A 27,223-nucleotide genomic window follows, 5' to 3' on the forward strand; every position below is an offset into this window, starting at 1 on the left:
CTGTCAATCAGCAAGTCCAATGGCCAATTCTGTAAGGTAATGATTTTAATATCATTTGTAGCTATTATCAGGGAATCTGTCAATCAGCAAGTCCAATGGCCAATTCTGTAAAGTTATGATTTTAATATCATTTGTAGCTATTATCAGGGAATCTGTCAATCAGCAAGTCCAATGGCCAATTCTGTAAAGTTATGATTTTAATATCATTTTTAGCTATTATCAGGGAATCAGAAAGTCCAATGGCCAATTCTGTAAGGTAATGATTTTAATATCATTTGTAGCTTTTATCAGGGAATCAGAAAGTCCAATGGCCGATTCTGTAAGGTTATGATTTTAATATCATTTGTAGCTTTTATCAGGGAATCAGAAAGTCCAATGGCCAATTATATAAGGTTATGATTTTAATATCATTTGTAGCTATTATCAGGGAATCTGTCAATCAGCAAGTCCAATGGCCAATTCTGTAAGGTTATGATTTTAATATCATTTGTAGCTATTATCAGGGAATCAGCAAGTCCAATGGCCAATTCTGTAAGGTTATGATTTTAATATCATTTGTAGCTATTATCAGGGAATCTGTCAATCAGAAAGTCCAATGGCCAATTCTGTAAGGTAATGATTTTAATATCATTTGTAGCTATTATCAGGGAATCAGAAAGTCCAATGGCCAATTCTGTAAAGTTATGATTTTAATATCATTTGTAGCTATTATCAGGGAATCTGTCAATCAGCAAGTCCAATGGCCAATTCTGTAAAGTTATGATTTTAATATCATTTGTAGCTATTATCAGGGAATCAGAAAGTCCAATGGCCAATTCTGTAAGGTTATGATTTTAATATCATTTGTAGCTATTATCAGGGAATCTGTCAATCAGCAAGTCCAATGGCCAATTCTGTAAAGTTATGATTTTAATATCATTTGTAGCAATTATCAGGGAATCAGAAAGTTCAATGGCCAATTCTGTAAGGTTATGATTTTAATATCATTTGCAGCTATTATCAGGGAATCTGTCAATCAGCAAGTCCAATGGCCAATTCTGTAAAGTTATGATTTTAATATCATTTGTAGCTATTATCAGGGAATCAGAAAGTCCAATGGCCAATTCTGTAAGGTTATGATTTTAATATCATTTGTAGCTTTTATCAGGGAATCAGAAAGTCCAATGGCCAATTCTATAAGGTTATGATTTTAATATCATTTGTAGCTATTATCAGGGAATCTGTCAATCAGAAAGTCCAATGGCCAATTCTGTAAGGTAATGATTTTAATATCATTTGTAGCTATTATCAGGGAATCAGAAAGTCCAATGGCCAATTCTGTAAGGTAATGATTTTAATATCATTTGTAGCTATTATCAGGGAATCAGAAAGTCCAATGGCCAATTCTGTAAGGTTATGATTTTAATATCATTTGTTGCTATTATCAGGGAATCAGAAAGTCCAATGGCCAATTCTGTAAGGTAATGATTTTAATATCATTTGTAGCTATTATCAGGGAATCTGTCAATCAGCAAGTCCAATGGCCAATTCTGTAAGGTAATGATTTTAATATCATTTGTAGCTATTATCAGGGAATCTGTCAATCAGCAAGTCCAATGGCCAATTCTGTAAAGTTATGATTTTGATATCATTTGTAGCTATTATCAGGGAATCTGTCAATCAGCAAGTCCAATGGCCAATTCTGTAAAGTTATGATTTTAATATCATTTGCAGCTATTATCAGGGAATCAGAAAGTCCAATGGCCAATTCTGTAAGGTAATGATTTTAATATCATTTGTAGCTATTATCAGGGAATCTGTCAATCAGCACCAATGGCCAATTCTGTAAAGTTATGATTTTAATATCATTTGTAGCTATTATCAGGGAATCAGAAAGTCCAATGGCCAATTCTGTAAGGTTATGATTTTAATATCATTTGCAGCTATTATCAGGGAATCTGTCAATCAGCAAGTCCAATGGCCAATTCTGTAAAGTTATGATTTTAATATCATTTGTAGCTATTATCAGGGAATCTGTCAATCAGCAAGTCCAATGGTCAATTCTGTAAGGTTATGATTTTAATATCATTTGTAGCTTTTATCAGGGAATCAGAAAGTCCAATGGCCAATTATATAAGGTTATGATTTTAATATCATTTGTAGCTATTATCAGGGAATCTGTCAATCAGCAAGTCCAATGGCCAATTCTGTAAGGTTATGATTTTAATAATATTTGTAGCTTTTATCAGGGAATCAGAAAGTCCAATGGCCGATTCTGTAAGGTTATGATTTTAATATCATTTGTAGCTTTTATCAGGGAATCAGAAAGTCCAATGGCCAATTATATAAGGTTATGATTTTAATATCATTTGTAGCTATTATCAGGGAATCTGTCAATCAGCAAGTCCAATGGCCAATTCTGTAAGGTAATGATTTTAATATCATTTGTAGCTATTATCAGGGAATCAGAAAGTCCAATGGCCGATTCTGTAAGGTAATGATTTTAATATCATTTGTAGCTTTTATCAGGGAATCAGAAAGTCCAATGGCCAATTCTGTAAGGTTATGATTTTAATATCATTTGTAGCTATTATCAGGGAATCTGTCTATCAGCAAGTCCAATGGCCAATTCTGTAAGGTTATGATTTTAATATCATTTGTAGCTATTATCAGGGAATCAGCAAGTCCAATGGCCAATTCTGTAAGGTTATGATTTTAATATCATTTGTAGCTATTATCAGGGAATCTGTCAATCAGAAAGTCCAATGGCCAATTCTGTAAGGTAATGATTTTAATATCATTTGTAGCTATTATCAGGGAATCAGAAAGTCCAATGGCCGATTCTGTAAGGTAATGATTTTAATATCATTTGTAGCTATTATCAGGGAATCAGAAAGTCCAATGGACAATTCTGTAAGGTTATGATTTTAATATAATTTGTAGCTATTATCAGGGAATCAGAAAGTCCAATGGCCAATTCTGTAAGGTAATGATTTTAATATCATTTGTAGCTATTATCAGGGAATCAGAAAGTCCAATGGCCAATTCTGTAAGGTTATGATTTTAATATCATTTGTAGCTATTATCAGGGAATCAGAAAGTCCAATGGGCAATTATATAAGGTTATGATTTTAATATCATTTGTAGCTATTATCAGGGAATCTGTCAATCAGCAAGTCCAATGGCCAATTCTGTAAGGTTATGATTTTAATATCATTTGTAGCTTTTATCAGGGAATCAGAAAGTCCAATGGCCAATTCTGTAAGGTTATGATTTTAATATCATTTGTAGCTTTTATCAGGGAATCAGAAAGTCCAATGGCCAATTCTGTAAGGTTATGATTTTAATATCATTTGTAGCTATTATCAGGGAATCTGTCAATCAGCAAGTCCAATGGCCAATTCTGTAAGGTTATGATTTTAATATCATTTGTAGCTATTATCAGGGAATCAGCAAGTCCAATGGCCAATTCTGTAAGGTTATGATTTTAATATCATTTGTAGCTATTATCAGGGAATCTGTCAATCAGAAAGTCCAATGGCCAATTCTGTAAGGTAATGATTTTAATATCATTTGTAGCTATTATCAGGGAATCAGAAAGTCCAATGGCCGATTCTGTAAGGTAATGATTTTAATATCATTTGTAGCTATTATCAGGGAATCAGAAAGTCCAATGGCCAATTCTGTAAGGTTATGATTTTAATATCATTTGTAGCTATTATCAGGGAATCAGAAAGTCCAATGGCCAATTCTGTAAGGTTATGATTTTAATATCATTTGTAGCTATTATCAGGGAATCTGTCAATCAGCAAGTCCAATGGCCAATTCTGTAAGGTAATGATTTTAATATCATTTGTAGCTATTATCAGGGAATCTGTCAATCAGCAAGTCCAATGGCCAATTCTGTAAAGTTATGATTTTAATATCATTTGTAGCTATTATCAGGGAATCTGTCAATCAGCAAGTCCAATGGCCAATGCTGTAAAGTTATGATTTTAATATCATTTGTAGCTATTATCAGGGAATCAGAAAGTCCAATGGCCAATTCTGTAAGGTAATGATTTTAATATCACTTGTATCTATTATCAGGGAATCAGAAAGTCCAATGGTCAATTCTGTAAGGTTATGATTTTAATATCTTTTGTAGCTATTATCAGGGAATCAGAAAGTCCAATGGTCAATTCTGTAAGGTAATGATTTTAACATCATTTGTTGCTATTATCAGGGAATCAGAAAGTCCAATGGTCAATTCTGTAATGTTATGATTTTAATATCATGTGTAGCTATTATCAGGGAATCAGAAAGTCCAATGGTCAATTCTGTAAGGTTATGATTTTAATATCATGTGTAGCTATTATCAGGGAATCAGAAAGTCCAATGGTCAATTCTGTAAGGTTATGATTTTAATATCATGTGTAGCTATTATCAGGGAATCAGAAAGTCCAATGGTCAATTCTGTAAGGTTATGATTTTAATATCTTTTGTAGCTATTATCAGGGAATCAGAAAGTCCAATGGCCAATTCTGTAAGGTTATGATTTTAATATCATTTGTAGCTATTATCAGGGAATCAGAAAGTCCAATGGCCAATTCTGTAAGGTAATGATTTTAATATCATTTGTAGCTATTATCAGGGAATCAGAAAGTCCAATGGCCAATTCTGTAAGGTTATGATTTTAATATCATTTGTAGCTATTATCAGGGAATCAGAAAGTCCAATGGCCAATTCTGTAAGGTTATGATTTTAATATCATTTGTAGCTGTTATCAGGGAATCTGTCAATCAGCAAGTCCAATGGTCAATTCTGTAAGGTTATGATTTTAATATCATTTGTAGCTATTATCAGGGAATCAGAAAGTCCAATGGCCAATTCTGTAAGGTTATGATTTTAATATCATTTGTAGCTATTATCAGGGAATCTGTCAATCAGCAAGTCCAATGGTCAATTCTGTAAGGTTATGATTTTAATATCATTTGTAGCTATTATCAGGGAATCAGAAAGTCCAATGGCCAATTCTGTAAGGTTATGATTTTAATATCATTTGTAGCTATTATCAGGGAATCTGTCAATCAGCAAGTCCAATGGCCAATTCTGTAAGGTTATGATTTTAATATCATTTGTAGCTATTATCAGGGAATCAGAAAGTCCAATGGCCAATTCTGTAAGGTTATGATTTTAATATCATTTGTAGCTATTATCAGGGAATCAGAAAGTCCAATGGCCAATTCTGTAAGGCAATGATTTAATATCATTTGTAGCTATTATCAGGGAATCAGAAAGTCCAATGGCCAATTCTGTAAGGTAATGATTTTAATATCATTTGTAGCTATTATCAGGGAATCTGTCAATCAGCAAGTCCAATGGTAAATTCTGTAAGGTTATGATTTTAATATCATTTGTAGCTATTATCAGGGAATCTGTCAATCAGCAAGTCCAATGGCCAATTCTGTAAGGTTATGATTTTAATATCATTTGTAGCTATTATCAGGGAATCTGTCAATCAGAAAGTCCAATGGCCAATTCTGTAAGGTTATGATTTTAATATCATTTGTAGCTATTATCAGGGAATCTGTCAATCAGCAAGTCCAATGGCCAATTCTGTAAGGTTATGATTTTAATATCATTTGTAGCTATTATCAGGGAATCTGTCAATCAGCAAGTCCAATGGCCAATTCTGTAAGGTTATGATTTTAATATCATTTGTAGCTATTATCAGGGAATCTGTCAATCAGCAAGTCCAATGGTCAATTCTGTAAGGATATGATTTTAATATCATTTGTAGCTATTATCAGGGAATCAGAAAGTCCAATGGCCAATTCTGTAAGGTTATGATTTGAATATCATTTGTAGCTATTATAAGGGAATCAGAAAGTCCAATGGCCAATTCTGTAAGGTTATGATTTTAATATCATTTGTAGCTATTATCAGGGAATCTGTCAATCAGCAAGTCCAATGGCCAATTCTGTAAGATTATGATTTTAATATCATTTGTAGCTATTATCAGGGAATCTGTCAATCAGAAAGTCCAATGGCCAATTCTGTAAGGTTATGATTTTAATATCTTTTGTAGCTATTATCAGGGAATCAGAAAGTCCAATGGCCAATTCTGTAAGGTTATGATTTTAATATCATTTGTAGCTATTATCAGGGAATCAGAAAGTCCAATGGCCAATTCTGTAAGGTTATGATTTTAATATCATTTGTAGCTATTATCAGGGAATCAGAAAGTCCAATGGCCAATTCTGTAAGGTAATGATTTTAATATCATTTGTAGCTATTATCAGGGAATCTGTCAATCAGCAAGTCCAATGGTCAATTCTGTAAGGTTATGATTTTAATATCATTTGTAGCTATTATCAGGGAATCTGTCAATCAGCAAGTCCAATGGCCAATTCTGTAAGGTTATGATTTTAATATCATTTGTAGCTATTATCAGGGAATCAGAAAGTCCAATGGCCAATTCTGTAAGGTAATGATTTTAATATCATTTGTAGCTATTATCAGGGAATCTGTCAACCAGCAAGTCCAATGGTCAATTCTGTAAGGTTATGATTTTAATATCATTTGTAGCTATTATCAGGGAATCTGTCAATCAGAAAGTCCAATGGCCAATTCTGTAAGGTTATGATTTTAATATCATTTGTAGCTATTATCAGGGAATCAGCAAGTCTAATGGCCAATTCTGTAAGGTTATGATTTTAATATTATTTGTAGCTATTATCAGGGAATCTGTCAATCAGAAAGTCCAATGGCCAATTCTGTAAGGTAATGATTTTAATATCATTTGTAGCTATTATCAGGGAATCAGAAGGTCCAATGGCCAATTCTGTAAGGTTATGATTTTAATATCATTTGTAGCTATTATCAGGGAATCAGAAAGTCCAATGGCCAATTCTGTAAGGTAATGATTTTAATATCATTTGTAGCTATTATCAGGGAATCAGAAAGTCCAATGGACAATTCTGTAAGGTTATGATTTTAATATAATTTGTAGCTATTATCAGGGAATCAGAAAGTCCAATGGCCAATTCTGTAAGGTAATGATTTTAATATCATTTGTAGCTATTATCAGGGAATCTGTCAATCAGCAAGTCCAATGGCCAATTCTGTAAAGTAATGATTTTAATATCATTTGTAGCTATTATCAGGGAATCTGTCAATCAGCAAGTCCAATGGCCAATTCTGTAAAGTTATGATTTTAATATCATTTGTAGCTATTATCAGGGAATCTGTCAATCAGCAAGTCCAATGGCCAATTCTGTAAAGTTATGATTTTAATATCATTTGTAGCTATTCTCAGGGAATCAGAAAGTCCAATGGCCAATTCTGTAAGGTTATGATTTTAATATCATTTGCAGCTATTATCAGGGAATCTGTCAATCAGCAAGTCCAATGGCCAATTCTGTAAAGTTATGATTTTAATATCATTTGTAGCTATTATCAGGGAATCAGAAAGTCCAATGGCCAATTCTGTAAGGTTATGATTTTAATATCATTTGCAGCTATTATCAGGGAATCTGTCAATCAGCAAGTCCAATGGCCAATTCTGTAAAGTTATGATTTTAATATCATTTGTAGCTATTATCAGGGAATCAGAAAGTCCAATGGCCAATTCTGTAAGGTTATGATTTTAATATCATTTGTAGCTTTTATCAGGGAATCAGAAAGTCCAATGGCCAATTCTATAAGGTTATGATTTTAATATCATTTGTAGCTATTATCAGGGAATCTGTCAATCAGAAAGTCCAATGGCCAATTCTGTAAGGTTATGATTTTAATATCATTTGTAGCTATTATCAGGGAATCTGTCAATCAGAAAGTCCAATGGCCAATTCTGTAAGGTAATGATTTTAATATCATTTGTAGCTATTATCAGGGAATCAGAAAGTCCAATGGCCAATTCTGTAAGGTAATGATTTTAATATCATTTGTAGCTATTATCAGGGAATCAGAAAGTCCAATGGCCAATTCTGTAAGGTTATGATTTTAATATCATTTGTTGCTATTATCAGGGAATCAGAAAGTCCAATGGCCAATTCTGTAAGGTAATGATTTTAATATCATTTGTAGCTATTATCAGGGAATCTGTCAATCAGCAAGTCCAATGGCCAATTCTGTAAGGTAATGATTTTAATATCATTTGTAGCTATTATCAGGGAATCTGTCAATCAGCAAGTCCAATGGCCAATTCTGTAAAGTTATGATTTTAATATCATTTGTAGCTATTATCAGGGAATCTGTCAATCAGCAAGTCCAATGGCCAATTCTGTAAAGTTATGATTTTAATATCATTTTTAGCTATTATCAGGGAATCAGAAAGTCCAATGGCCAATTCTGTAAGGTAATGATTTTAATATCATTTGTAGCTTTTATCAGGGAATCAGAAAGTCCAATGGCCGATTCTGTAAGGTTATGATTTTAATATCATTTGTAGCTTTTATCAGGGAATCAGAAAGTCCAATGGCCAATTATATAAGGTTATGATTTTAATATCATTTAAACCTATTATCAGGGAATCTGTCAATCAGCAAGTCCAATGGCCAATTCTGTAAGGTTATGATTTTAATATCATTTGTAGCTATTATCAGGGAATCAGCAAGTCCAATGGCCAATTCTGTAAGGTTATGATTTTAATATCATTTGTAGCTATTATCAGGGAATCTGTCAATCAGAAAGTCCAATGGCCAATTCTGTAAGGTAATGATTTTAATATCATTTGTAGCTATTATCAGGGAATCAGAAAGTCCAATGGCCAATTCTGTAAAGTTATGATTTTAATATCATTTGTAGCTATTATCAGGGAATCTGTCAATCAGCAAGTCCAATGGCCAATTCTGTAAAGTTATGATTTTAATATCATTTGTAGCTATTATCAGGGAATCAGAAAGTCCAATGGCCAATTCTGTAAGGTTATGATTTTAATATCATTTGTAGCTATTATCAGGGAATCTGTCAATCAGCAAGTCCAATGGCCAATTCTGTAAAGTTATGATTTTAATATCATTTGTAGCAATTATCAGGGAATCAGAAAGTTCAATGGCCAATTCTGTAAGGTTATGATTTTAATATCATTTGCAGCTATTATCAGGGAATCTGTCAATCAGCAAGTCCAATGGCCAATTCTGTAAAGTTATGATTTTAATATCATTTGTAGCTATTATCAGGGAATCAGAAAGTCCAATGGCCAATTCTGTAAGGTTATGATTTTAATATCATTTGTAGCTTTTATCAGGGAATCAGAAAGTCCAATGGCCAATTCTATAAGGTTATGATTTTAATATCATTTGTAGCTATTATCAGGGAATCTGTCAATCAGAAAGTCCAATGGCCAATTCTGTAAGGTAATGATTTTAATATCATTTGTAGCTATTATCAGGGAATCAGAAAGTCCAATGGCCAATTCTGTAAGGTAATGATTTTAATATCATTTGTAGCTATTATCAGGGAATCAGAAAGTCCAATGGCCAATTCTGTAAGGTTATGATTTTAATATCATTTGTTGCTATTATCAGGGAATCAGAAAGTCCAATGGCCAATTCTGTAAGGTAATGATTTTAATATCATTTGTAGCTATTATCAGGGAATCTGTCAATCAGCAAGTCCAATGGCCAATTCTGTAAGGTAATGATTTTAATATCATTTGTAGCTATTATCAGGGAATCTGTCAATCAGCAAGTCCAATGGCCAATTCTGTAAAGTTATGATTTTGAAATCATTTGTAGCTATTATCAGGGAATCTGTCAATCAGCAAGTCCAATGGCCAATTCTGTAAAGTTATGATTTTAATATCATTTGCAGCTATTATCAGGGAATCAGAAAGTCCAATGGCCAATTCTGTAAGGTAATGATTTTAATATCATTTGTAGCTATTATCAGGGAATCTGTCAATCAGCAAGTCCAATGGCCAATTCTGTAAAGTTATGATTTTAATATCATTTGTAGCTATTATCAGGGAATCAGAAAGTCCAATGGCCAATTCTGTAAGGTTATGATTTTAATATCATTTGCAGCTATTATCAGGGAATCTGTCAATCAGCAAGTCCAATGGCCAATTCTGTAAAGTTATGATTTTAATATCATTTGTAGCTATTATCAGGGAATCTGTCAATCAGCAAGTCCAATGGTCAATTCTGTAAGGTTATGATTTTAATATCATTTGTAGCTTTTATCAGGGAATCAGAAAGTCCAATGGCCAATTATATAAGGTTATGATTTTAATATCATTTGTAGCTATTATCAGGGAATCTGTCAATCAGCAAGTCCAATGGCCAATTCTGTAAGGTTATGATTTTAATATCATTTGTAGCTTTTATCAGGGAATCAGAAAGTCCAATGGCCGATTCTGTAAGGTTATGATTTTAATATCATTTGTAGCTTTTATCAGGGAATCAGAAAGTCCAATGGCCAATTATATAAGGTTATGATTTTAATATCATTTGTAGCTATTATCAGGGAATCTGTCAATCAGCAAGTCCAATGGCCAATTCTGTAAGGTAATGATTTTAATATCATTTGTAGCTATTATCAGGGAATCAGAAAGTCCAATGGCCGATTCTGTAAGGTAATGATTTTAATATCATTTGTAGCTTTTATCAGGGAATCAGAAAGTTCAATGGCCAATTCTGTAAGGTTATGATTTTAATATCATTTGTAGCTATTATCAGGGAATCTGTCTATCAGCAAGTCCAATGGCCAATTCTGTAAGGTTATGATTTTAATATCATTTGTAGCTATTATCAGGGAATCAGCAAGTCCAATGGCCAATTCTGTAAGGTTATGATTTTAATATCATTTGTAGCTATTATCAGGGAATCTGTCAATCAGAAAGTCCAATGGCCAATTCTGTAAGGTAATGATTTTAATATCATTTGTAGCTATTATCAGGGAATCAGAAAGTCCAATGGCCGATTCTGTAAGGTAATGATTTTAATATCATTTGTAGCTATTATCAGGGAATCAGAAAGTCCAATGGACAATTCTGTAAGGTTATGATTTTAATATAATTTGTAGCTATTATCAGGGAATCAGAAAGTCCAATGGCCAATTCTGTAAGGTAATGATTTTAATATCATTTGTAGCTATTATCAGGGAATCTGTCAATCAGCAAGTCCAATGGCCAATTCTGTAAAGTAATGATTTTAATATCATTTGTAGCTATTATCAGGGAATCTGTCAATCAGCAAGTCCAATGGCCAATTCTGTAAAGTTATGATTTTAATATCATTTGTAGCTATTATCAGGGAATCTGTCAATCAGCAAGTCCAATGGCCAATTCTGTAAAGTTATGATTTTAATATCATTTGTAGCTATTATCAGGGAATCAGAAAGTCCAATGGCCAATTCTGTAAGGTTATGATTTTAATATCATTTGTAGCTATTATCAGGGAATCTGTCAATCAGCAAGTCCAATGGCCAATTCTGTAAAGTTATGATTTTAATATCATTTGTAGGGAATCTGTCAGAAAGTCCAATGGCCAATTCTGTAAGGTAATGATTTTAATATCATTTGTAGCTATTATCAGGGAATCAGCAAGTCTAATGGCCAATTCTGTAAGGTTATGATTTTAATATTATTTGTAGCTATTATCAGGGAATCTGTCAATCAGAAAGTCCAATGGCCAATTCTGTAAGGTAATGATTTTAATATCATTTGTAGCTATTATCAGGGAATCAGAAGGTCCAGTGGCCAATTCTGTAAGGTTATGATTTTAATATCATTTGTAGCTATTATCAGGGAATCTGTCAATCAGCAAGTCCAATGGCCAATTCTGTAAGGTAATGATTTTAATATCATTTGTAGCTATTATCAGGGAATCAGAAAGTCCAATGGACAATTCTGTAAGGTTATGATTTTAATATAATTTGTAGCTATTATCAGGGAATCAGAAAGTCCAATGGCCAATTCTGTAAGGTAATGATTTTAATATCATTTGTAGCTATTATCAGGGAATCTGTCAATCAGCAAGTCCAATGGCCAATTCTGTAAAGTAATGATTTTAATATCATTTGTAGCTATTATCAGGGAATCTGTCAATCAGCAAGTCCAATGGCCAATTCTGTAAAGTTATGATTTTAATATCATTTGTAGCTATTATCAGGGAATCTGTCAATCAGCAAGTCCAATGGCCAATTCTGTAAAGTTATGATTTTAATATCATTTGTAGCTATTCTCAGGGAATCAGAAAGTCCAATGGCCAATTCTGTAAGGTTATGATTTTAATATCATTTGCAGCTATTATCAGGGAATCTGTCAATCAGCAAGTCCAATGGCCAATTCTGTAAAGTTATGATTTTAATATCATTTGTAGCTATTATCAGGGAATCAGAAAGTCCAATGGCCAATTCTGTAAGGTTATGATTTTAATATCATTTGCAGCTATTATCAGGGAATCTGTCAATCAGCAAGTCCAATGGCCAATTCTGTCAAGTTATGATTTTAATATCATTTGTAGCTATTATCAGGGAATCAGAAAGTCCAATGGCCAATTCTGTAAGGTTATGATTTTAATATCATTTGTAGCTTTTATCAGGGAATCAGAAAGTCCAATGGCCAATTCTATAAGGTTATGATTTTAATATCATTTGTAGCTATTATCAGGGAATCTGTCAATCAGAAAGTCCAATGGCCAATTCTGTAAGGTTATGATTTTAATATCATTTGTAGCTATTATCAGGGAATCTGTCAATCAGAAAGTCCAATGGCCAATTCTGTAAGGTAATGATTTTAATATCATTTGTAGCTATTATCAGGGAATCAGAAAGTCCAATGGCCAATTCTGTAAGGTAATGATTTTAATATCATTTGTAGCTATTATCAGGGAATCAGAAAGTCCAATGGCCAATTCTGTAAGGTTATGATTTTAATATCATTTGTTGCTATTATCAGGGAATCAGAAAGTCCAATGGCCAATTCTGTAAGGTAATGATTTTAATATCATTTGTAGCTATTATCAGGGAATCTGTCAATCAGCAAGTCCAATGGCCAATTCTGTAAGGTAATGATTTTAATATCATTTGTAGCTATTATCAGGGAATCTGTCAATCAGCAAGTCCAATGGCCAATTCTGTAAAGTTATGATTTTAATATCATTTGTAGCTATTATCAGGGAATCTGTCAATCAGCAAGTCCAATGGCCAATTCTGTAAAGTTATGATTTTAATATCATTTTTAGCTATTATCAGGGAATCAGAAAGTCCAATGGCCAATTCTGTAAGGTAATGATTTTAATATCATTTGTAGCTTTTATCAGGGAATCAGAAAGTCCAATGGCCGATTCTGTAAGGTTATGATTTTAATATCATTTGTAGCTTTTATCAGGGAATCAGAAAGTCCAATGGCCAATTATATAAGGTTATGATTTTAATATCATTTGTAGCTATTATCAGGGAATCTGTCAATCAGCAAGTCCAATGGCCAATTCTGTAAGGTTATGATTTTAATATCATTTGTAGCTATTATCAGGGAATCAGCAAGTCCAATGGCCAATTCTGTAAGGTTATGATTTTAATATCATTTGTAGCTATTATCAGGGAATCTGTCAATCAGAAAGTCCAATGGCCAATTCTGTAAGGTAATGATTTTAATATCATTTGTAGCTATTATCAGGGAATCAGAAAGTCCAATGGCCAATTCTGTAAAGTTATGATTTTAATATCATTTGTAGCTATTATCAGGGAATCTGTCAATCAGCAAGTCCAATGGCCAATTCTGTAAAGTTATGATTTTAATATCATTTGTAGCTATTATCAGGGAATCAGAAAGTCCAATGGCCAATTCTGTAAGGTTATGATTTTAATATCATTTGTAGCTATTATCAGGGAATCTGTCAATCAGCAAGTCCAATGGCCAATTCTGTAAAGTTATGATTTTAATATCATTTGTAGCAATTATCAGGGAATCAGAAAGTTCAATGGCCAATTCTGTAAGGTTATGATTTTAATATCATTTGCAGCTATTATCAGGGAATCTGTCAATCAGCAAGTCCAATGGCCAATTCTGTAAAGTTATGATTTTAATATCATTTGTAGCTATTATCAGGGAATCAGAAAGTCCAATGGCCAATTCTGTAAGGTTATGATTTTAATATCATTTGTAGCTTTTATCAGGGAATCAGAAAGTCCAATGGCCAATTCTATAAGGTTATGATTTTAATATCATTTGTAGCTATTATCAGGGAATCTGTCAATCAGAAAGTCCAATGGCCAATTCTGTAAGGTAATGATTTTAATATCATTTGTAGCTATTATCAGGGAATCAGAAAGTCCAATGGCCAATTCTGTAAGGTAATGATTTTAATATCATTTGTAGCTATTATCAGGGAATCAGAAAGTCCAATGGCCAATTCTGTAAGGTTATGATTTTAATATCATTTGTTGCTATTATCAGGGAATCAGAAAGTCCAATGGCCAATTCTGTAAGGTAATGATTTTAATATCATTTGTAGCTATTATCAGGGAATCTGTCAATCAGCAAGTCCAATGGCCAATTCTGTAAGGTAATGATTTTAATATCATTTGTAGCTATTATCAGGGAATCTGTCAATCAGCAAGTCCAATGGCCAATTCTGTAAAGTTATGATTTTGATATCATTTGTAGCTATTATCAGGGAATCTGTCAATCAGCAAGTCCAATGGCCAATTCTGTAAAGTTATGATTTTAATATCATTTGCAGCTATTATCAGGGAATCAGAAAGTCCAATGGCCAATTCTGTAAGGTAATGATTTTAATATCATTTGTAGCTATTATCAGGGAATCTGTCAATCAGCACCAATGGCCAATTCTGTAAAGTTATGATTTTAATATCATTTGTAGCTATTATCAGGGAATCAGAAAGTCCAATGGCCAATTCTGTAAGGTTATGATTTTAATATCATTTGCAGCTATTATCAGGGAATCTGTCAATCAGCAAGTCCAATGGCCAATTCTGTAAAGTTATGATTTTAATATCATTTGTAGCTATTATCAGGGAATCTGTCAATCAGCAAGTCCAATGGTCAATTCTGTAAGGTTATGATTTTAATATCATTTGTAGCTTTTATCAGGGAATCAGAAAGTCCAATGGCCAATTATATAAGGTTATGATTTTAATATCATTTGTAGCTATTATCAGGGAATCTGTCAATCAGCAAGTCCAATGGCCAATTCTGTAAGGTTATGATTTTAATAATATTTGTAGCTTTTATCAGGGAATCAGAAAGTCCAATGGCCGATTCTGTAAGGTTATGATTTTAATATCATTTGTAGCTTTTATCAGGGAATCAGAAAGTCCAATGGCCAATTATATAAGGTTATGATTTTAATATCATTTGTAGCTATTATCAGGGAATCTGTCAATCAGCAAGTCCAATGGCCAATTCTGTAAGGTAATGATTTTAATATCATTTGTAGCTATTATCAGGGAATCAGAAAGTCCAATGGCCGATTCTGTAAGGTAATGATTTTAATATCATTTGTAGCTTTTATCAGGGAATCAGAAAGTCCAATGGCCAATTCTGTAAGGTTATGATTTTAATATCATTTGTAGCTATTATCAGGGAATCTGTCTATCAGCAAGTCCAATGGCCAATTCTGTAAGGTTATGATTTTAATATCATTTGTAGCTATTATCAGGGAATCAGCAAGTCCAATGGCCAATTCTGTAAGGTTATGATTTTAATATCATTTGTAGCTATTATCAGGGAATCTGTCAATCAGAAAGTCCAATGGCCAATTCTGTAAGGTAATGATTTTAATATCATTTGTAGCTATTATCAGGGAATCAGAAAGTCCAATGGCCGATTCTGTAAGGTAATGATTTTAATATCATTTGTAGCTATTATCAGGGAATCAGAAAGTCCAATGGACAATTCTGTAAGGTTATGATTTTAATATAATTTGTAGCTATTATCAGGGAATCAGAAAGTCCAATGGCCAATTCTGTAAGGTAATGATTTTAATATCATTTGTAGCTATTATCAGGGAATCAGAAAGTCCAATGGCCAATTCTGTAAGGTTATGATTTTAATATCATTTGTAGCTATTATCAGGGAATCAGAAAGTCCAATGGGCAATTATATAAGGTTATGATTTTAATATCATTTGTAGCTATTATCAGGGAATCTGTCAATCAGCAAGTCCAATGGCCAATTCTGTAAGGTTATGATTTTAATATCATTTGTAGCTTTTATCAGGGAATCAGAAAGTCCAATGGCCAATTCTGTAAGGTTATGATTTTAATATCATTTGTAGCTTTTATCAGGGAATCAGAAAGTCCAATGGCCAATTCTGTAAGGTTATGATTTTAATATCATTTGTAGCTATTATCATGGAATCTGTCAATCAGCAAGTCCAATGGCCAATTCTGTAAGGTTATGATTTTAATATCATTTGTAGCTATTATCAGGGAATCAGCAAGTCCAATGGCCAATTCTGTAAGGTTATGATTTTAATATCATTTGTAGCTATTATCAGGGAATCTGTCAATCAGAAAGTCCAATGGCCAATTCTGTAAGGTAATGATTTTAATATCATTTGTAGCTATTATCAGGGAATCAGAAAGTCCAATGGCCGATTCTGTAAGGTAATGATTTTAATATCATTTGTAGCTATTATCAGGGAATCAGAAAGTCCAATGGCCAATTCTGTAAGGTTATGATTTTAATATCATTTGTAGCTATTATCAGGGAATCAGAAAGTCCAATGGCCAATTCTGTAAGGTTATGATTTTAATATCATTTGTAGCTATTATCAGGGAATCTGTCAATCAGCAAGTCCAATGGCCAATTCTGTAAGGTAATGATTTTAATATCATTTGTAGCTATTATCAGGGAATCTGTCAATCAGCAAGTCCAATGGCCAATTCTGTAAAGTTATGATTTTAATATCATTTGTAGCTATTATCAGGGAATCTGTCAATCAGCAAGTCCAATGGCCAATGCTGTAAAGTTATGATTTTAATATCATTTGTAGCTATTATCAGGGAATCAGAAAGTCCAATGGCCAATTCTGTAAGGTAATGATTTTAATATCACTTGTATCTATTATCAGGGAATCAGAAAGTCCAATGGTCAATTCTGTAAGGTTATGATTTTAATATCTTTTGTAGCTATTATCAGGGAATCAGAAAGTCCAATGGTCAATTCTGTAAGGTAATGATTTTAACATCATTTGTTGCTATTATCAGGGAATCAGAAAGTCCAATGGTCAATTCTGTAATGTTATGATTTTAATATCATGTGTAGCTATTATCAGGGAATCAGAAAGTCCAATGGTCAATTCTGTAAGGTTATGATTTTAATATCATGTGTAGCTATTATCAGGGAATCAGAAAGTCCAATGGTCAATTCTGTAAGGTTATGATTTTAATATCATGTGTAGCTATTATCAGGGAATCAGAAAGTCCAATGGTCAATTCTGTAAGGTTATGATTTTAATATCTTTTGTAGCTATTATCAGGGAATCAGAAAGTCCAATGGCCAATTCTGTAAGGTTATGATTTTAATATCATTTGTAGCTATTATCAGGGAATCAGAAAGTCCAATGGCCAATTCTGTAAGGTAATGATTTTAATATCATTTGTAGCTATTATCAGGGAATCAGAAAGTCCAATGGCCAATTCTGTAAGGTTATGATTTTAATATCATTTGTAGCTATTATCAGGGAATCAGAAAGTCCAATGGCCAATTCTGTAAGGTTATGATTTTAATATCATTTGTAGCTGTTATCAGGGAATCTGTCAATCAGCAAGTCCAATGGTCAATTCTGTAAGGTTATGATTTTAATATCATTTGTAGCTATTATCAGGGAATCAGAAAGTCCAATGGCCAATTCTGTAAGGTTATGATTTTAATATCATTTGTAGCTATTATCAGGGAATCTGTCAATCAGCAAGTCCAATGGTCAATTCTGTAAGGTTATGATTTTAATATCATTTGTAGCTATTATCAGGGAATCAGAAAGTCCAATGGCCAATTCTGTAAGGTTATGATTTTAATATCATTTGTAGCTATTATCAGGGAATCTGTCAATCAGCAAGTCCAATGGCCAATTCTGTAAGGTTATGATTTTAATATCATTTGTAGCTATTATCAGGGAATCAGAAAGTCCAATGGCCAATTCTGTAAGGTTATGATTTTAATATCATTTGTAGCTATTATCAGGGAATCAGAAAGTCCAATGGCCAATTCTGTAAGGCAATGATTTAATATCATTTGTAGCTATTATCAGGGAATCAGAAAGTCCAATGGCCAATTCTGTAAGGTAATGATTTTAATATCATTTGTAGCTATTATCAGGGAATCTGTCAATCAGCAAGTCCAATGGTAAATTCTGTAAGGTTATGATTTTAATATCATTTGTAGCTATTATCAGGGAATCTGTCAATCAGCAAGTCCAATGGCCAATTCTGTAAGGTTATGATTTTAATATCATTTGTAGCTATTATCAGGGAATCTGTCAATCAGAAAGTCCAATGGCCAATTCTGTAAGGTTATGATTTTAATATCATTTGTAGCTATTATCAGGGAATCTGTCAATCAGCAAGTCCAATGGCCAATTCTGTAAGGTTATGATTTTAATATCATTTGTAGCTATTATCAGGGAATCTGTCAATCAGCAAGTCCAATGGCCAATTCTGTAAGGTTATGATTTTAATATCATTTGTAGCTATTATCAGGGAATCTGTCAATCAGCAAGTCCAATGGTCAATTCTGTAAGGATATGATTTTAATATCATTTGTAGCTATTATCAGGGAATCAGAAAGTCCAATGGCCAATTCTGTAAGGTTATGATTTGAATATCATTTGTAGCTATTATAAGGGAATCAGAAAGTCCAATGGCCAATTCTGTAAGGTTATGATTTTAATATCATTTGTAGCTATTATCAGGGAATCTGTCAATCAGCAAGTCCAATGGCCAATTCTGTAAGATTATGATTTTAATATCATTTGTAGCTATTATCAGGGAATCTGTCAATCAGAAAGTCCAATGGCCAATTCTGTAAGGTTATGATTTTAATATCTTTTGTAGCTATTATCAGGGAATCAGAAAGTCCAATGGCCAATTCTGTAAGGTTATGATTTTAATATCATTTGTAGCTATTATCAGGGAATCAGAAAGTCCAATGGCCAATTCTGTAAGGTTATGATTTTAATATCATTTGTAGCTATTATCAGGGAATCAGAAAGTCCAATGGCCAATTCTGTAAGGTAATGATTTTAATATCATTTGTAGCTATTATCAGGGAATCTGTCAATCAGCAAGTCCAATGGTCAATTCTGTAAGGTTATGATTTTAATATCATTTGTAGCTATTATCAGGGAATCTGTCAATCAGCAAGTCCAATGGCCAATTCTGTAAGGTTATGATTTTAATATCATTTGTAGCTATTATCAGGGAATCAGAAAGTCCAATGGCCAATTCTGTAAGGTAATGATTTTAATATCATTTGTAGCTATTATCAGGGAATCTGTCAACCAGCAAGTCCAATGGTCAATTCTGTAAGGTTATGATTTTAATATCATTTGTAGCTATTATCAGGGAATCTGTCAATCAGAAAGTCCAATGGCCAATTCTGTAAGGTTATGATTTTAATATCATTTGTAGCTATTATCAGGGAATCAGCAAGTCTAATGGCCAATTCTGTAAGGTTATGATTTTAATATTATTTGTAGCTATTATCAGGGAATCTGTCAATCAGAAAGTCCAATGGCCAATTCTGTAAGGTAATGATTTTAATATCATTTGTAGCTATTATCAGGGAATCAGAAGGTCCAATGGCCAATTCTGTAAGGTTATGATTTTAATATCATTTGTAGCTATTATCAGGGAATCAGAAAGTCCAATGGCCAATTCTGTAAGGTAATGATTTTAATATCATTTGTAGCTATTATCAGGGAATCAGAAAGTCCAATGGACAATTCTGTAAGGTTATGATTTTAATATAATTTGTAGCTATTATCAGGGAATCAGAAAGTCCAATGGCCAATTCTGTAAGGTAATGATTTTAATATCATTTGTAGCTATTATCAGGGAATCTGTCAATCAGCAAGTCCAATGGCCAATTCTGTAAAGTAATGATTTTAATATCATTTGTAGCTATTATCAGGGAATCTGTCAATCAGCAAGTCCAATGGCCAATTCTGTAAAGTTATGATTTTAATATCATTTGTAGCTATTATCAGGGAATCTGTCAATCAGCAAGTCCAATGGCCAATTCTGTAAAGTTATGATTTTAATATCATTTGTAGCTATTCTCAGGGAATCAGAAAGTCCAATGGCCAATTCTGTAAGGTTATGATTTTAATATCATTTGCAGCTATTATCAGGGAATCTGTCAATCAGCAAGTCCAATGGCCAATTCTGTAAAGTTATGATTTTAATATCATTTGTAGCTATTATCAGGGAATCAGAAAGTCCAATGGCCAATTCTGTAAGGTTATGATTTTAATATCATTTGCAGCTATTATCAGGGAATCTGTCAATCAGCAAGTCCAATGGCCAATTCTGTAAAGTTATGATTTTAATATCATTTGTAGCTATTATCAGGGAATCAGAAAGTCCAATGGCCAATTCTGTAAGGTTATGATTTTAATATCATTTGTAGCTTTTATCAGGGAATCAGAAAGTCCAATGGCCAATTCTATAAGGTTATGATTTTAATATCATTTGTAGCTATTATCAGGGAATCTGTCAATCAGAAAGTCCAATGGCCAATTCTGTAAGGTTATGATTTTAATATCATTTGTAGCTATTATCAGGGAATCTGTCAATCAGAAAGTCCAATGGCCAATTCTGTAAGGTAATGATTTTAATATCATTTGTAGCTATTATCAGGGAATCAGAAAGTCCAATGGCCAATTCTGTAAGGTAATGATTTTAATATCATTTGTAGCTATTATCAGGGAATCAGAAAGTCCAATGGCCAATTCTGTAAGGTTATGATTTTAATATCATTTGTTGCTATTATCAGGGAATCAGAAAGTCCAATGGCCAATTCTGTAAGGTAATGATTTTAATATCATTTGTAGCTATTATCAGGGAATCTGTCAATCAGCAAGTCCAATGGCCAATTCTGTAAGGTAATGATTTTAATATCATTTGTAGCTATTATCAGGGAATCTGTCAATCAGCAAGTCCAATGGCCAATTCTGTAAAGTTATGATTTTAATATCATTTGTAGCTATTATCAGGGAATCTGTCAATCAGCAAGTCCAATGGCCAATTCTGTAAAGTTATGATTTTAATATCATTTTTAGCTATTATCAGGGAATCAGAAAGTCCAATGGCCAATTCTGTAAGGTAATGATTTTAATATCATTTGTAGCTTTTATCAGGGAATCAGAAAGTCCAATGGCCGATTCTGTAAGGTTATGATTTTAATATCATTTGTAGCTTTTATCAGGGAATCAGAAAGTCCAATGGCCAATTATATAAGGTTATGATTTTAATATCATTTAAACCTATTATCAGGGAATCTGTCAATCAGCAAGTCCAATGGCCAATTCTGTAAGGTTATGATTTTAATATCATTTGTAGCTATTATCAGGGAATCAGCAAGTCCAATGGCCAATTCTGTAAGGTTATGATTTTAATATCATTTGTAGCTATTATCAGGGAATCTGTCAATCAGAAAGTCCAATGGCCAATTCTGTAAGGTAATGATTTTAATATCATTTGTAGCTATTATCAGGGAATCAGAAAGTCCAATGGCCAATTCTGTAAAGTTATGATTTTAATATCATTTGTAGCTATTATCAGGGAATCTGTCAATCAGCAAGTCCAATGGCCAATTCTGTAAAGTTATGATTTTAATATCATTTGTAGCTATTATCAGGGAATCAGAAAGTCCAATGGCCAATTCTGTAAGGTTATGATTTTAATATCATTTGTAGCTATTATCAGGGAATCTGTCAATCAGCAAGTCCAATGGCCAATTCTGTAAAGTTATGATTTTAATATCATTTGTAGCAATTATCAGGGAATCAGAAAGTTCAATGGCCAATTCTGTAAGGTTATGATTTTAATATCATTTGCAGCTATTATCAGGGAATCTGTCAATCAGCAAGTCCAATGGCCAATTCTGTAAAGTTATGATTTTAATATCATTTGTAGCTATTATCAGGGAATCAGAAAGTCCAATGGCCAATTCTGTAAGGTTATGATTTTAATATCATTTGTAGCTTTTATCAGGGAATCAGAAAGTCCAATGGCCAATTCTATAAGGTTATGATTTTAATATCATTTGTAGCTATTATCAGGGAATCTGTCAATCAGAAAGTCCAATGGCCAATTCTGTAAGGTAATGATTTTAATATCATTTGTAGCTATTATCAGGGAATCAGAAAGTCCAATGGCCAATTCTGTAAGGTAATGATTTTAATATCATTTGTAGCTATTATCAGGGAATCAGAAAGTCCAATGGCCAATTCTGTAAGGTTATGATTTTAATATCATTTGTTGCTATTATCAGGGAATCAGAAAGTCCAATGGCCAATTCTGTAAGGTAATGATTTTAATATCATTTGTAGCTATTATCAGGGAATCTGTCAATCAGCAAGTCCAATGGCCAATTCTGTAAGGTAATGATTTTAATATCATTTGTAGCTATTATCAGGGAATCTGTCAATCAGCAAGTCCAATGGCCAATTCTGTAAAGTTATGATTTTGAAATCATTTGTAGCTATTATCAGGGAATCTGTCAATCAGCAAGTCCAATGGCCAATTCTGTAAAGTTATGATTTTAATATCATTTGCAGCTATTATCAGGGAATCAGAAAGTCCAATGGCCAATTCTGTAAGGTAATGATTTTAATATCATTTGTAGCTATTATCAGGGAATCTGTCAATCAGCAAGTCCAATGGCCAATTCTGTAAAGTTATGATTTTAATATCATTTGTAGCTATTATCAGGGAATCAGAAAGTCCAATGGCCAATTCTGTAAGGTTATGATTTTAATATCATTTGCAGCTATTATCAGGGAATCTGTCAATCAGCAAGTCCAATGGCCAATTCTGTAAAGTTATGATTTTAATATCATTTGTAGCTATTATCAGGGAATCTGTCAATCAGCAAGTCCAATGGTCAATTCTGTAAGGTTATGATTTTAATATCATTTGTAGCTTTTATCAGGGAATCAGAAAGTCCAATGGCCAATTATATAAGGTTATGATTTTAATATCATTTGTAGCTATTATCAGGGAATCTGTCAATCAGCAAGTCCAATGGCCAATTCTGTAAGGTTATGATTTTAATATCATTTGTAGCTTTTATCAGGGAATCAGAAAGTCCAATGGCCGATTCTGTAAGGTTATGATTTTAATATCATTTGTAGCTTTTATCAGGGAATCAGAAAGTCCAATGGCCAATTATATAAGGTTATGATTTTAATATCATTTGTAGCTATTATCAGGGAATCTGTCAATCAGCAAGTCCAATGGCCAATTCTGTAAGGTAATGATTTTAATATCATTTGTAGCTATTATCAGGGAATCAGAAAGTCCAATGGCCGATTCTGTAAGGTAATGATTTTAATATCATTTGTAGCTTTTATCAGGGAATCAGAAAGTTCAATGGCCAATTCTGTAAGGTTATGATTTTAATATCATTTGTAGCTATTATCAGGGAATCTGTCTATCAGCAAGTCCAATGGCCAATTCTGTAAGGTTATGATTTTAATATCATTTGTAGCTATTATCAGGGAATCAGCAAGTCCAATGGCCAATTCTGTAAGGTTATGATTTTAATATCATTTGTAGCTATTATCAGGGAATCTGTCAATCAGAAAGTCCAATGGCCAATTCTGTAAGGTAATGATTTTAATATCATTTGTAGCTATTATCAGGGAATCAGAAAGTCCAATGGCCGATTCTGTAAGGTAATGATTTTAATATCATTTGTAGCTATTATCAGGGAATCAGAAAGTCCAATGGACAATTCTGTAAGGTTATGATTTTAATATAATTTGTAGCTATTATCAGGGAATCAGAAAGTCCAATGGCCAATTCTGTAAGGTAATGATTTTAATATCATTTGTAGCTATTATCAGGGAATCTGTCAATCAGCAAGTCCAATGGCCAATTCTGTAAAGTAATGATTTTAATATCATTTGTAGCTATTATCAGGGAATCTGTCAATCAGCAAGTCCAATGGCCAATTCTGTAAAGTTATGATTTTAATATCATTTGTAGCTATTATCAGGGAATCTGTCAATCAGCAAGTCCAATGGCCAATTCTGTAAAGTTATGATTTTAATATCATTTGTAGCTATTATCAGGGAATCAGAAAGTCCAATGGCCAATTCTGTAAGGTTATGATTTTAATATCATTTGTAGCTATTATCAGGGAATCTGTCAATCAGCAAGTCCAATGGCCAATTCTGTAAAGTTATGATTTTAATATCATTTGTAGGGAATCTGTCAGAAAGTCCAATGGCCAATTCTGTAAGGTAATGATTTTAATATCATTTGTAGCTATTATCAGGGAATCAGAAAGTCCAATGGCCAATTCTGTAAGGTAATGATTTTAATATCATTTGTAGCTATTATCAGGGAATCAGAAAGTCCAATGGCCAATTCTGTAAGGTAATGATTTTAATATCATTTGTTGCTATTATCAGGGAAACAGAAAGTCCAATGGCCAATTCTGTAAGGTAATGATTTTAATATCATTTGTAGCTATTATCAGGGAATCTGTCAATCAGCAAGTCCAATGGCCAATTCTGTAAGGTAATGATTTTAATATCATTTGTAGCTATTATCAGGGAATCTGTCAATCAGCAAGTCCAATGGCCAATTCTGTAAAGTTATGATTTTGATATCATTTGTAGCTATTATCAGGGAATCTGTCAATCAGCAAGTCCAATGGCCAATTCTGTAAAGTTATGATTTTAATATCATTTGCAGCTATTATCAGGGAATCAGAAAGTCCAATGGCCAATTCTGTAAGGTAATGATTTTAATATCATTTGTAGCTATTATCAGGGAATCAGAAAGTCCAATGGCCAATTCTGTAAGGTTATGATTTTAATATCATTTGTTGCTATTATCAGGGAATCAGAAAGTCCAATGGCCAATTCTGTAAGGTAATGATTTTAATATCATTTGTAGCTATTATCAGGGAATCTGTCAATCAGCAAGTCCAATGGCCAATTCTGTAAAGTTATGATTTTAATATCATTTGTAGCTATTATCAGGGAATCAGAAAGTCCAATGGCCAATTCTGTAAGGTTATGATTTTAATATCATTTGCAGTTATTATCAGGGAATCTGTCAATCAGCAAGTCCAATGGCCAATTCTGTAAAGTTATGATTTTAATATCATTTGTAGCTATTATCAGGAAATCTGCCTATCAGCAAGTCCAATGGTCAATTCTGTAAGGTTATGATTTTAAAATCATTTGTTGCTTTTATCAGGGAATCAGAAAGTCCAATGGCCAATTATATAAGGTTATGATTTTAATATCATTTGTAGCTATTATCAGGGAATCTGTCAATCAGCAAGTCCAATGGCCAATTCTGTAAGGTTATGATTTTAATATCATTTGTAGCTTTTATCAGGGAATCAGAAAGTCCAATGGCCAATTCTGTAAGGTTATGATTTTAATATCATTTGTAGCTTTTATCAGGGAATCAGAAAGTCCAATGGCCAATTCTGTAAGGTTATGATTTTAATATCATTTGTAGCTATTATCAGGGAATCTGTCAATCAGCAAGTCCAATGGCCAATTCTGTAAGGTTATGATTTTAATATCATTTGTAGCTATTATCAGGAAATCAGCAAGTCCAATGGCCAATTCTGTAAGGTTATGATTTTAATATCATTTGTAGCTATTATCAGGGAATCTGTCAATCAGAAAGTCCAATGGCCAATTCTGTAAGGTAATGATTTTAATATCATTTGTAGCTATTATCAGGGAATCAGAAAGTCCAATGGCCGATTCTGTAAGGTAATGATTTTAATATCATTTGTAGCTATTATCAGGGAATCAGAAAGTCCAATGGCCAATTCTGTAAGGTTATGATTTTAATATCATTTGTAGCTATTATCAGGGAATCAGAAAGTCCAATGGCCAATTCTGTAAGGATATGATTTTAATATCATTTGTAGCTATTATCAGGGAATCTGTCAATCAGCAAGTCCAATGGCCAATTCTGTAAAGTTATGATTTTAATATCATTTGTAGCTATTATCAGGGAATCAGAAAGTCCAATGGCCAATTCTGTAAGGTTATGATTTTAATATCATTTGTAGCTTTTATCAGGGAATCAGAAAGTCCAATGGCCAATTCTATAAGGTTATGATTTTAATATCATTTGTAGCTATTATCAGGGAATCTGTCAATCAGAAAGTCCAATGGCCAATTCTGTAAGGTTATGATTTTAATATCATTTGTAGCTATTATCAGGGAATCTGTCAATCAGCAAGTCCAAAGGCCAATTCTGTAAGGTAATGATTTTAATATCATTTGTAGCTATTATCAGGGAATCAGAAAGTCCAATGGCCAATTCTGTAAGGTAATGATTTTAATATCATTTGTAGCTATTATCAGGGAATCAGAAAGTCCAATGGCCAATTCTGTAAGGTTATGATTTTAATATCATTTGTTGCTATTATCAGGGAATCAGAAAGTCCAATGGCCAATTCTGTAAGGTAATGATTTTAATATCATTTGTAGCTATTATCAGGGAATCTGTCAATCAGCAAGTCCAATGGCCAATTCTGTAAGGTAATGATTTTAATATCATTTGTAGCTATTATCAGGGAATCTGTCAATCAGCAAGTCCAATGGCCAATTCTGTAAAGTTATGATTTTGATATCATTTGTAGCTATTATCAGGGAATCTGTCAATCAGCAAGTCCAATGGCCAATTCTGTAAAGTTATGATTTTAATATCATTTGCAGCTATTATCAGGGAATCAGAAAGTCCAATGGCCAATTCTGTAAGGTAATGATTTTAATATCATTTGTAGCTATTATCAGGGAATCTGTCAATCAGCAAGTCCAATGGCCAATTCTGTAAAGTTATGATTTTAATATCATTTGTAGCTATTATCAGGGAATCAGAAAGTCCAATGGCCAATTCTGTAAGGTTATGATTTTAATATCATTTGCAGCTATTATCAGGGAATCTGTCAATCAGCAAGTCCAATGGCCAATTCTGTAAAGTTATGATTTTAATATCATTTGTAGCTATTATCAGGGAATCTGTCAATCAGCAAGTCCAATGGTCAATTCTGTAAGGTTATGATTTTAATATCATTTGT

At 32.7% G+C, this 27,223-nt stretch overlaps 1 protein-coding gene across 1 annotated transcript in view; it reads right to left on the reverse strand.

Annotated features, from left to right (window-relative positions):
• Positions 1 to 27,223, reverse strand: part of LOC134719009 (coronin-6-like) — a 241,453-nt gene that overhangs the window by 80,618 nt on the left and 133,612 nt on the right. The gene's annotated exons all lie outside the window — the stretch shown is intronic.

This window comes from Mytilus trossulus, chromosome 5, assembly GCF_036588685.1.
Source record: "Mytilus trossulus isolate FHL-02 chromosome 5, PNRI_Mtr1.1.1.hap1, whole genome shotgun sequence".
In the NCBI taxonomy this organism is placed as follows: Eukaryota; Metazoa; Mollusca; class Bivalvia; order Mytilida; family Mytilidae; genus Mytilus; species Mytilus trossulus.